Source organism: Helianthus annuus, chromosome 4 (genome assembly GCF_002127325.2).
Source record: "Helianthus annuus cultivar XRQ/B chromosome 4, HanXRQr2.0-SUNRISE, whole genome shotgun sequence".
Classification (NCBI taxonomy): domain Eukaryota; kingdom Viridiplantae; phylum Streptophyta; class Magnoliopsida; order Asterales; family Asteraceae; genus Helianthus; species Helianthus annuus.
The window spans coordinates 37,210,142-37,221,194 of NC_035436.2; positions in this window are offsets into that span (position 1 = coordinate 37,210,142).

The window sequence follows — 11,053 nt, forward strand, 5'->3', positions numbered from 1 at the left end:
TGTGTTTTTTGGTTGGCTGCTATGTGTTGTAAAGATGGATGTTGCTGTGATGACCATTTTTAGAAGCATTAAAACTATTGACATAAAATTCATTTTTATTTTCATTGTTAGTATGAATACGAATGTTGTTGGGAAGGCAATTTTTTTATGCAACAACTATATGTAACATGTGTAACAGTGACGTTGTAACACATGTAACACCTATATGTAACATGTGTAAGATGGTTATACACGTGTTACATATGTTACCCCATATTGTAACATATGTTATAAACATGTGTTACATATGTCAGCCCGTTTGGTGTCAATTTAAACTTAGTAAAATTACATATGTAACAACATTACATCATCCAAAATGTCATATCAGTAAACAAACAAGTAATATATGTAACTATAAGTATATATGACTAGTGTAACGAATTAAAGGGACAAAAGATACACTTCATGTTACATATGTACCTAGAGTTGTTATTAACAATGTTATTAGTAGATAAAAAAAACTGCATTAGCGTATATTTTTTACATTGAACCCAGGGTCATAAGTCTTATACATGGAAATAAGTTCTTCTAGTGTGATGTATGATCATCTATGGACATAGGGACGGATATTAGTATAAGTTTATGTGCGTTATGAACCCTGTAATACGTTTAGCACCCTTGGGTAACAAAAAAGATCACACATGACACTTGTCGCCATGTTACATGTAACATCTTCTCTACAACGTGTGTAACAGCCTTAAAAGTTGTGTTCCCACTCTGCTTTATATTTTGCAAGTACTTATAGGTAAACATGTTTTAAAGATACAACATGTAACATGTGTTACACCGAAATGTTACACAAGTGTTTCTAGTTTACACATGTTACATCTTGTGTAACTCTACTTTATATTTTGTAAATGTTTCCAGTTTAAACATGTTTTAAAGATACAACCTGTAACATGTAAGTACTTATAGGTAAACATATTTTAAAGATACAACCGTATCACCTTACAAGTTATATGTTTTGCTGACAAACGCCATGTCACACATGTTACACACTATAGAGTGAAACAACATTATTGAACGCTGCTACACATTTCCCATTCTGTCGTAACATGTGTAACCTTTTTGGGGGTATCGATGTTGTAGGTTTATACAGGTTTAAAATATATACAAATGATCCAAAACTGATCATACATGTGTTACCCTATAGTGTAACATTAGTTACAAACATGTCTTACATATGTGCAGCCCCGATTTTTGGTAACAAAGGGGTTGAACATATGTAACACATGTTTGTAACATGTGTTACACTAGAGGGTAACTTCTGTACAACGTCAAAGGTACCCACCACATGCCCTTCATCGACTTCTTGTTCCTATACTTCATCGGTTTCTCCATCTACCTTATTTCGCTTTATGGCCACCTTTTGTTGTATCCGATATTGTGGTTCTCTTCCTTCATGCCAAGATCCCTTCTCGTTTGGATGCAACTACTATGGTCAAGTCGTAATAACACAAGTTACAGTCCAGCATTTTTAATCTACTAATTAAAAAAATAGTAGTAACATAACTAAGACTAGCTACTTTCTACCTAATTATGCCCTGAACTTAAAGTCTCCCCAAATTTTGAGTTTTTATCTGCATCATTTCACACATAAAAAAACTAAGTAAAACCACCCAAAAAAAGATTACATATGTAAACAGTTAGCATACAATTCAAACAACTAATATCCGGTGGAACCAACTCCCTCGCTACAAGCAATAAAAAACATGAAACGTATGTTAGCACAACCTTTCGTATTTGTTTGTCGTCGTATAGCTTTCGTTTTTGTTTTCTGGATCGCCTTCGTGATCGAAGGGAAAGTCTTCCAAACTTCTACTACGACTTTTTGGGCCTTATGCCAGGGGGTTTGGGAAAAAAGATAAATTCATTGTTAACGATAGGGAATTCTAAGATGTGTTACACATGTTAGAATTGTCTATTGTTTTGAAGTAGCAATAGGCATTCTAACATGTATCTGCATAATGTTGTGAAAAAAGATTCCTTCATTATTACTTCAAAACAATAGGCAGTTGTAACATATGTTAGACATGTAGCTCTTATATTAAAATCTTTCCTAACCAACGTAAGACGTATTACATGTGTTACCCTTCAGAACATTATGCAGATACATGTTATAATGCCTATTTTGTTAATTCAAAACAAAAGACAATTCTAACATGTGTAACACATGTTACAATTGCTTTTTGTTTTGAAGTAACAATAAAGATATCTTTTTTCATTGTTACTTTAAAACAATAGGTAATTGTAACATGTGTTACACATCTTAAAATTGTTTATCTTTTTTCAAATAACAACAGGCATTGTACACATGTAACACATGTTACAATTGCTTTTTGTTTTGAAGTAACAGTAAATATTTTTTTACTGTTGCTTCAAAATAATAGGTAACAGTAACATGTGTTACACATCTTAAAATTGCACCACTCCTATTAAAAAATTAGGAAATGTTAAAATCAACCCAACTTACTACCTATGAAAACTCTAGTCAATATAAAAATAACAAACCAAATATCCTTTTTTGTATTTCAACGATTAATATGTCCGAGTCCCAATCCTTAAAATCTGTACATCGTCAGTTTCTTCATTACTTAATTTCATAAAAATAAAACAGGTGTAACACATGTTACTTAATTTCATAAAAATAAAACAGGTTACCTAATATGTTTTTGATAAAATAAAGTCAGGTTTAACATATGTTACCTATTTTTATAAAAATAGGACAAGTTTAACACTTGTTAGATAACTTGGAAAAAATATGAGAGCTTAACACATGTTAACTAATCTGATAAAAATAATACAGGTTACATGTTACATAATTTGATAAAAATAAGACAGGTGTAACACATGTTACACTAACATGTTTACCTAATAGGAGAGGTTTAACACATGGTAATAAGACAGGTTTAACACATGTTACATCATTTTATAAATTTGAGACAGGTTTAACACATGTTACACTAATATGTTTACCTAATCAGGGAGGCTTAACACATGTTACGCTAATACGTTTATATGCTTTTGAGTCCGTTGACTTGTACCCTAACAGGTTTAACACATGTTACGCTAATATATTTATATGCATTTGAGCCCTTACACTTGTATCCTAATATCATAGGTTTACCTAATTTGTTTTTGACAAAAAACAAGGCAGGTCTAACACATGTTACCTAGTCGCATTCAAAACAAAAATCACCATTGGTCGGACCCAAACACCTACCTACTTAGGGAAAAGTTCAAAAAGGAAATTATGATGGAGAATCATACACACGTGTGCATACAAATTTGCTTAATGTTTTCTTACTCGAACGGGTATTTTATAAACATCAAGTAGTTAGTGTTAAAATTTAAATATGATTTTTTTGGGACAAAGCGATTGCAAAGTAGATCCTTCTAGAGCTCTTTAACTTTTGTTATTATTTTCCCAACTCTGTTAATAACCAATTATACATAGAATTGGAGCAAATATGTTCGGGCGTTCAAACACCGGTCGATCGGAAAAAACAAAAAACACCTACTGATAAGGAACCCGAATCAAACTTACTTGCTTCCGCATGTTCTTGCTTTCTTCCATTTCCGGCGACTTTTACCGGACCATAACAGCTGAAACGTTGATCTCATATATATTCTTCTCTGGTGGGTTTGCGGTTTCGATTCACTGTCGCACCTTCTTTCCCGGCGATTTCGATTCACAGCCGCACCTTCTTTTTTCTCCGGTGCACCTTCTTTCTTCTACGGCGTTTTCGATTCACCGCCGCACCTTCTTTGTTCTCCGGCGTGTCTTTCTTCTCCAGTGGGTTTGGGGTAGATGGAAGGTCTTGAGAGAGAAAGAGATGATTTTGAAATGAAAGGTCTTGGGGTTGATGACTTTTGAAATGATGTTGGGTTTTGAGTAGTTGTTATTGAAAATCGTGTGCCTCCTTTCATATCATTTCATGCATGTCAAATCAATATTAAAATAATATATAAAATGTACTACTATTATAGTTGATTTTACCTATATGCCCTTCAAGTACTTTTGTTGACCTCATCATTCTATTTAATTTAATTCAAAAATGCTTCAAAATTTATGAGCCATTAGATGATCTTGATCAATGGTTATAGATTGGGTTTCCTAGGTTTTCTTAGTACAAATAAGTTTTCTATACATCCTTCCCCTATATATACATATATATATATATATATATATATATATATATATATATATATATATATATATATATATATTGTAAATGGTTTTGACCCTTATTTTTTAATAACAAATTTTACATACTATTGAATTACATCAAATAAATTCTAATCTACTCTTTGATTAAGATTGAACCCAAGATATTTTGGATGATAAGTAACTGTTTAAAAATTATTATCGTTAGTTATTTAAAAATCATTAATTAATAAAATTTTTATTTATTTGTATATCCTATAAATAAAGGTGAGCCACTTGCCAAATGTGTGTGGCTAGCGTTCTTTTATCTCCTCTCTTCTTCAAGATCATTTGTTACTCTGCCTTTTTTTCAACTTCTTTTCTTGCTTTGCTGTTATCTTCCAACCATTAGTGCATATTGTTTCGGTTAGTATGCTTTATTTTTCCTCTCTTTTGCCTTCTATTTTGTATAGAAGTTCATGGTGGGGTATCATGACTAACTCACCATGGTTTGATTCAATGGAAGATGTATGCAAATCAAAGCAAAAACACGATCAATACAAGAAATATATCACACTCAAAGTTCAAGTATTGGTTTCAGCAGAGTAACATTACAAATTTTATAATATTTGCCTTAAACTCTCTGAACCGTGTTCTCTCAATGAAACAGGGAGTATCTGCTGGTATTTATACTCAAACTTGCAGACCCCATACAACGACACAGAACATTCTCATCGAAACACATCGAAATACAAGCATCACATCGATATACATGACACATTATCGATATAAAACATTAAGTATATCCATATATCATATGTCCATCGATATAGATTATATAAAGTGCCTTATATTGATCCATACATAAATGCCCCGCTTGTGGTGTGCACATATGATGTATATATGTGTGGGCGCTCGGGGAGCAACAGTGAAATGGTACTAACTTTAACATTATTTTTCTGATTTCGTGAAAATAACGTTAAAAGCAGTGAATGGTTAATCATGCATCATGTGGTGAGGCTGAATGCTGAAAGACACGGGGGTACATGCACCAATCAGACTTTGTCCCGATTATTTGAGTGTTATGTGTCTTAGGTCCAAGGCTTGATACAAAACTACAATTGAGCCGGGGTTCTCCTTGGAAGCAGCCTCTCTATTCCTACGGAGTAGAGGTAAGGCTGTCTACATCTATCCTCCTCAGACCCTATCTAAGCTTTGCTATTGGTGGAATTTACTGAGTATGATGATGATGATATCGATCCATACATATATATCGATCCATACACATACATATATATATTGATATATTATACCATATCAATCCATATATGTATATATATAATATTATGTTGACATGCATGCATCGATATATAACTAAATATATATCAACATCCATATATCAAAACAATAGCACATGCATGCTTTAGATATAAAATTTGATGATGAAATTTGTCATCAATACTCAACTGAGTCGTTCTCGTGTGGTTGGTGCAGTCATCTGTCGTCTTCGTCTAATGTCGAGTCCGGATTGCGTTGCGAATCGTTCAAGCATGATGTCATCATATATGATGATGACATCATATTGATGACATCACATATTGCATCATCACTTATCTTCAAAGAAATAGTAAACGACAAAAATCAATATGGATTTGATATTGTTTTGATTTAGCCTTGTTGTGATTGGACCATAAAAAGGTCCAATGAAATGTCTTCATGAAAAGGTCCAATAGAAAGGATTGTCTTGGAGGTCCAATGAGGTGTTTGCATATGAAGGTCCAATGAAAAGGTTTATGTGAAGACAAAAGTCAACTGGGAGGTTCGCTTTTAAGTCAAATGGAGGGGTTCGCTTATACGGCAACATATGAGGTTCGCTTTTACGGCAATCATGGTGGTTCGCTTTTAGTGCACTGTCAGGTCCGCTTTTTGGTTCTGTCATTGGAGCGGACCAGAAATAGTATATATAGGTTCATTGTCATTTCATTTGTAACGTTGTTCAGATCTGATACCGAGGTATTGCCGGTGTTCCTTGTCAATGTAAACGCTGTAAAATCAATATACAAGAGGTTTAAAGTGTGATTCTAGCTGTGTACATGTCCGTTTCTTTGTTTCCGCCTCTGAAACGGAGTTGAGCTCTTCCGAACGACTCGTTTAGGTCGAAATCGATCCTACAATTGGTATCAGAGCCAAGGAGGAGGAGATCTCGCATATACAGCTCGTTTTCATCACTTTTTCTGTTTCTACACCTTTCTTTTTCGAAAAAACAGAACTTTTTACGGTCAAAATTGCTTTAAATTCACACAGTGTGTGCGTAATCATGTATTAACAAAACCTGGAAGATTTCAGAACTAAAATCGGCTTAAAATTGATTCAAATTGAACTTTCGCTTGAATGTTGTTCGTGTTTTGCTGACATCATCGAGGTCCGCTCCAAATAAGTACTCTGTGGTTCGCTTTTTTAGTCATCTATCTGGTTCGCTCTTGTGACTATCAAAGTCTGTCAGTCATTGAACAAGATAATCACGTAATTTGTTGTCAGTAATTGAGATAAAAGATCATGTGAGTTAAATCAGACTGCATGTGTTGATATATGTGAACATTAAAGGTTGTCGGATATTGAGTCTTATTATCGATATTGGACATGTGATTTGATCTGGCAGCCCATGTGATTGGTCATATCAGCGGCCCACTAAGAGTTAATGCAAATTCAAAGTTGTCAGCTCATATTATTGTGCATGTGAATCTGATAAAGTGTTCCAATTTATGTGATGAATATCGGTTCAAGTGAACATCATTAAAGTTGTCGGCTACTAACAATTGTGTTAATAAAAAATTCATTGACATAAGTTCACTAAAGATAAGGCCCAATCAACAGCCCACATGTCACTGACCCACTAATTGTTGTTGTGCACCGCCCCACTGATTGAATCAAAATAGTAAACAGCACCGCCCCACTATCTTTTAAACGGCCCAATCAACATCTTTTAAATCACCATCTAGTTGTTGTTTTGTTGTTATTAATGTGCCGCCCATCAAGATTTGGCCCAATACATGTGTTGTTGTTGACTGTGTAATAGCCTACTTTGTTGTTACAATCAAAGTTTGCCGCCCATTTGTTGTTTTTGATTTCTTGATTGTGCCGCCCAATACATTTTCATTGTCACCGAAGTTTAGTGTTTTTGTTTTTGCCGCCCAATAAAAATTAGTTGGTCAAATTAAACGGTGGTTGTTGGTCACTTAGTGTCAAGCCCATTATCATATGTAGCCGCCCAATTAGTAATTTGCTTAGTGGGTTTATTGTCCAAGTTGTTGTTGATTATCAAAATTGTTGGCCCAATCATAGTCTTCGGCCCATGCTTTGTTGTTTGCCATTTAAATTGTGATCATTTGAATTTGCATTGAATATTGTTTTTGTCTATACATGTGATAAGGACAAGTGTTTGTAGGTGTTTTTGATCGAAAACACATAACAAGTTCACCAGAAGTGGTTAAGTCCAAGGTCGGTGTAGTGAGGTCAGTGAAAAAGGTCGTTGTGAATTTGATCCGGGTCATAGCAGTCCGCATAGTGTGTCAACTTTCAGTCTTTATCCGTTAGTTTGCAAGTAAAAGGGTCAAGTCATTGAACATCTTTCGGGTCATAATTGTCCGCTCAGTGTGTAAACCTTTAGTTCGCACAGAAAATTCACCAGTTCGAGTATCATTTCGGTTCTATTAATTGATAAATCTTTAAACTGATTGTTTTTTGTTTGTGTGTTATCAGGTATTTCCCGAAGCATTATCTGAGTTTTGAAGCATGGCTGAAGAGTTCTACAATGCGTTCGCGACACCCGTTGCCCCTGTAACTCCTGCTGAAGCGTTGTATAATGAGAATGAGACGGGCACTCATCAAAAACCGCCGAAACTCATGTACATTGAAGATTTTCAAGGTTGGAAGAACCGATTCGAGAATTGGGTTCAAGCCTACAGATTCGATGCCTGGTGTTCTTTACTAAAAGACTATGAGAAACCAAAGAATGAACGTGGTTTGGAAAAGGGTTTCAATGATTTCACCGAAGCTGATAAGTTGAAGTACACTAGTAAGAAGATGATGATCAGCATCCTTCAGCAAGCAGTTAAAGAAGACATCTTTGTCTTACTTCAACATAACGGAACTGCTAGATCTATCTGGGAAGCTTCGATTCAGAAATTCAGAGGGAGTGCTGATATGATCAAAAACAAGAAGGCATTATTGAAGAAATCATTTGACATGTTTACAGCTTTCGATCATGAAACTACGAAACAAACCATTGATAGGTATTGTCATCTGGTATTGGAAATGGGTAGGTTGGACATAAAGAAAGAGGATGATGAGTGGGTTGATAAATTAGCAGAGGCGTTACCACAGCACAAGTGGGGAACATATTTGATGGTTGTGAAACTTATGAGAAAGTCCGAGAGTATGAATTTAGCTCAGTTTATTCAGAAAATCGAAGAGCAGGAGCTGGATATTCAAAAGACAACTATCATGACAAATCCAAATGGAAAGCAAGATGTCAGTGTGTACTATCGAGGGAACAAGTTTGAGACCACTCCCAGTCAAAGTCCAAAAGTTAGTACTGCATTTAGTGCTGATGGTTCTGCAAGTCCAAATGCAAGTACTACAACTCAAAGTGGTGGATCTACATCATCATTCTCAAGCTTTGATCCAAACTGCAACACATCTAGCCCTCAAAAGCAAAATTCTACAAATCTGCAGTGCAATGTAACACTGAACATCCAGAATGGTCAAAGTCTTTCTCCTGAGGGGGCAAAGCAACACACGGCATCTCTTGTTGCCATGTTAGAGTCGTATGAAAGTCTGATTGCCGGAAGAATTGGTAATCCGATGCTCACAAAGGAAGATTACGACCAAATAGATGCAGAAGAGCTTGAGCTGATGGATGTGAAGTGGTGCTTAGCTAGTGCCTGCAGGAGAGCTGAAAAATTTCAACAGATTACTGGCAGAGACGAGTTTCGAGGAATGGCTGCTTCTCCACTTGGTTTTGACAAGTCAAAGGTTACCTGTTTCCGATGTAAAGGAAAGGGTCACTTTAAACAGGAATGTAAGAACCAAGAGTCAACTGGTAGCCAAGAAAAGAGTAATTATTATCAGAAATCAATCTTTCATCAAATCGATCAAAAACCTCAACAAAAGGAACCGCAAACTGCTCATGGGGGAATGATTGAAGAAGCCAATAGGAAAGCTTATTATGGGATAATAGATCAAAGTGATGAGGTTGTTGCACAGGGATTTAGCTGGGACAAGTATATACCTAGTGGAACTAAATCTGATGTTGCACTTGTTACCAGGATTCTGGATCAAAATGAGGATTGTCAGAAAAGGATTCCGATATTTCCAGATCTTGGAAGTGATGTTGATACAGATGATGAGGAAGAGTATCTCAACAAATGTAGAAAAAGTATTAATCCTGACAGTTTTAATTTTTTCTATGCAGATAAAGTTGAAATGCCAGAAGAAGATTGCTCGATTGCAGAAAGAGCTAGAAGCAGCAAAGTTACTCGCTGATGAAAAGGCGAAGACTGAAGCTGTAGAAACAAAAGATGAAGCAACTGCTGAGATTGCAATAGAGAAGATTGTTGAAGTAGAGAAAGTAGTCGAGAAAATTGTGGAAGTCGAGAAACTCGTGGAAGTTGAGAAAATTGTTGAAAAGATTGTCGAAATAGAAAAGATTGTCGAAGTTGAGAAACTTGTAGAAGTTGAAAAGACTGTCGAAGTCGAAAAGATAGTTGAAAAGGTGGTTGAAGTTACTAAGCCTTGTGAGAAATGTTCAGAATCTTGCAAAGATTGTGAAGAAAAAGATAGAAAGATTGCTGAGCTAGAGAAAATGAAAGAAGATTTACTGTCAGATGTGAAGTATGTGAAAGAGTCATACGACGTATTGAACAGGACAGTTGACAGTTTGAAAAGAGCAAATGCAGAATTTGAAAAGGCAAATGATAAAATGAGTGCAACTTTGATGACAAAGCAAAGTGTCATTAATGATTATATCGAAGATTGTGCTAACTTGACGAAGGAGTTGGAACTTGAGAAGATCGAGAGTGAAAGGATCAACCGATTACTTTTGAGTTATACTACTTGTGATTATCTGATTGATCGTGTTTATCCTACTGTTGCAGGTCTTGAAGCGTTCAAGAAGAAAGAAAAAGAAAAAGAAGAGGATACTGGTAAGAAACCAAGTGTCAAGTATAACAGATGTCCGCCTCCTATCTTTGAGAGTTATTCCCCTAGGAAACCAAATGAGGAACAAGTAGACAAGGCTCTAAACATCAAACTAAAGTCTGAAATCACTGATGAATTACCAGACAATATTGATGTTACATTCACAGCGTCTGACACTGATCATGAGTCCGAGTTAGTTAAGAAAGTTGTCGATCAGGTGTTGGATATGGATGAAGAGTCAAAGTCGGAGTCTAAGTCAGATAGTTCGAGTTCGTCTGAGAAAAGTCCGAGTTCACCGGTTAAGAGGAGTTACAATAAAGAATTCATGTTATCAAAATCTAATTTGAATGAAGAGTCAATCAAAGTAGCATATACATTGAATGATTCAGACAAATTATATTCTGATGAGGAATTCCCAATAAGAAGTATTAAAACTGAAATGATCAAACAGGTTTTCAAATTAACAGAAATTAATATTTCTGAAATAAAAGATGTAAATCTTAATGAAAAACCTAAAAGGTACACTTCAAGAGTTCAACAGAGATTGAACAAGACAAAGGGTTATGATTATGGTTCAGGTTATCGAAAGAAACCAAACCATAATGGTAATCTCAAAAAGAAAGGTCTTGGTTTTAATTCTTCAGAAAATTATAAAAATCAGAAAACTTA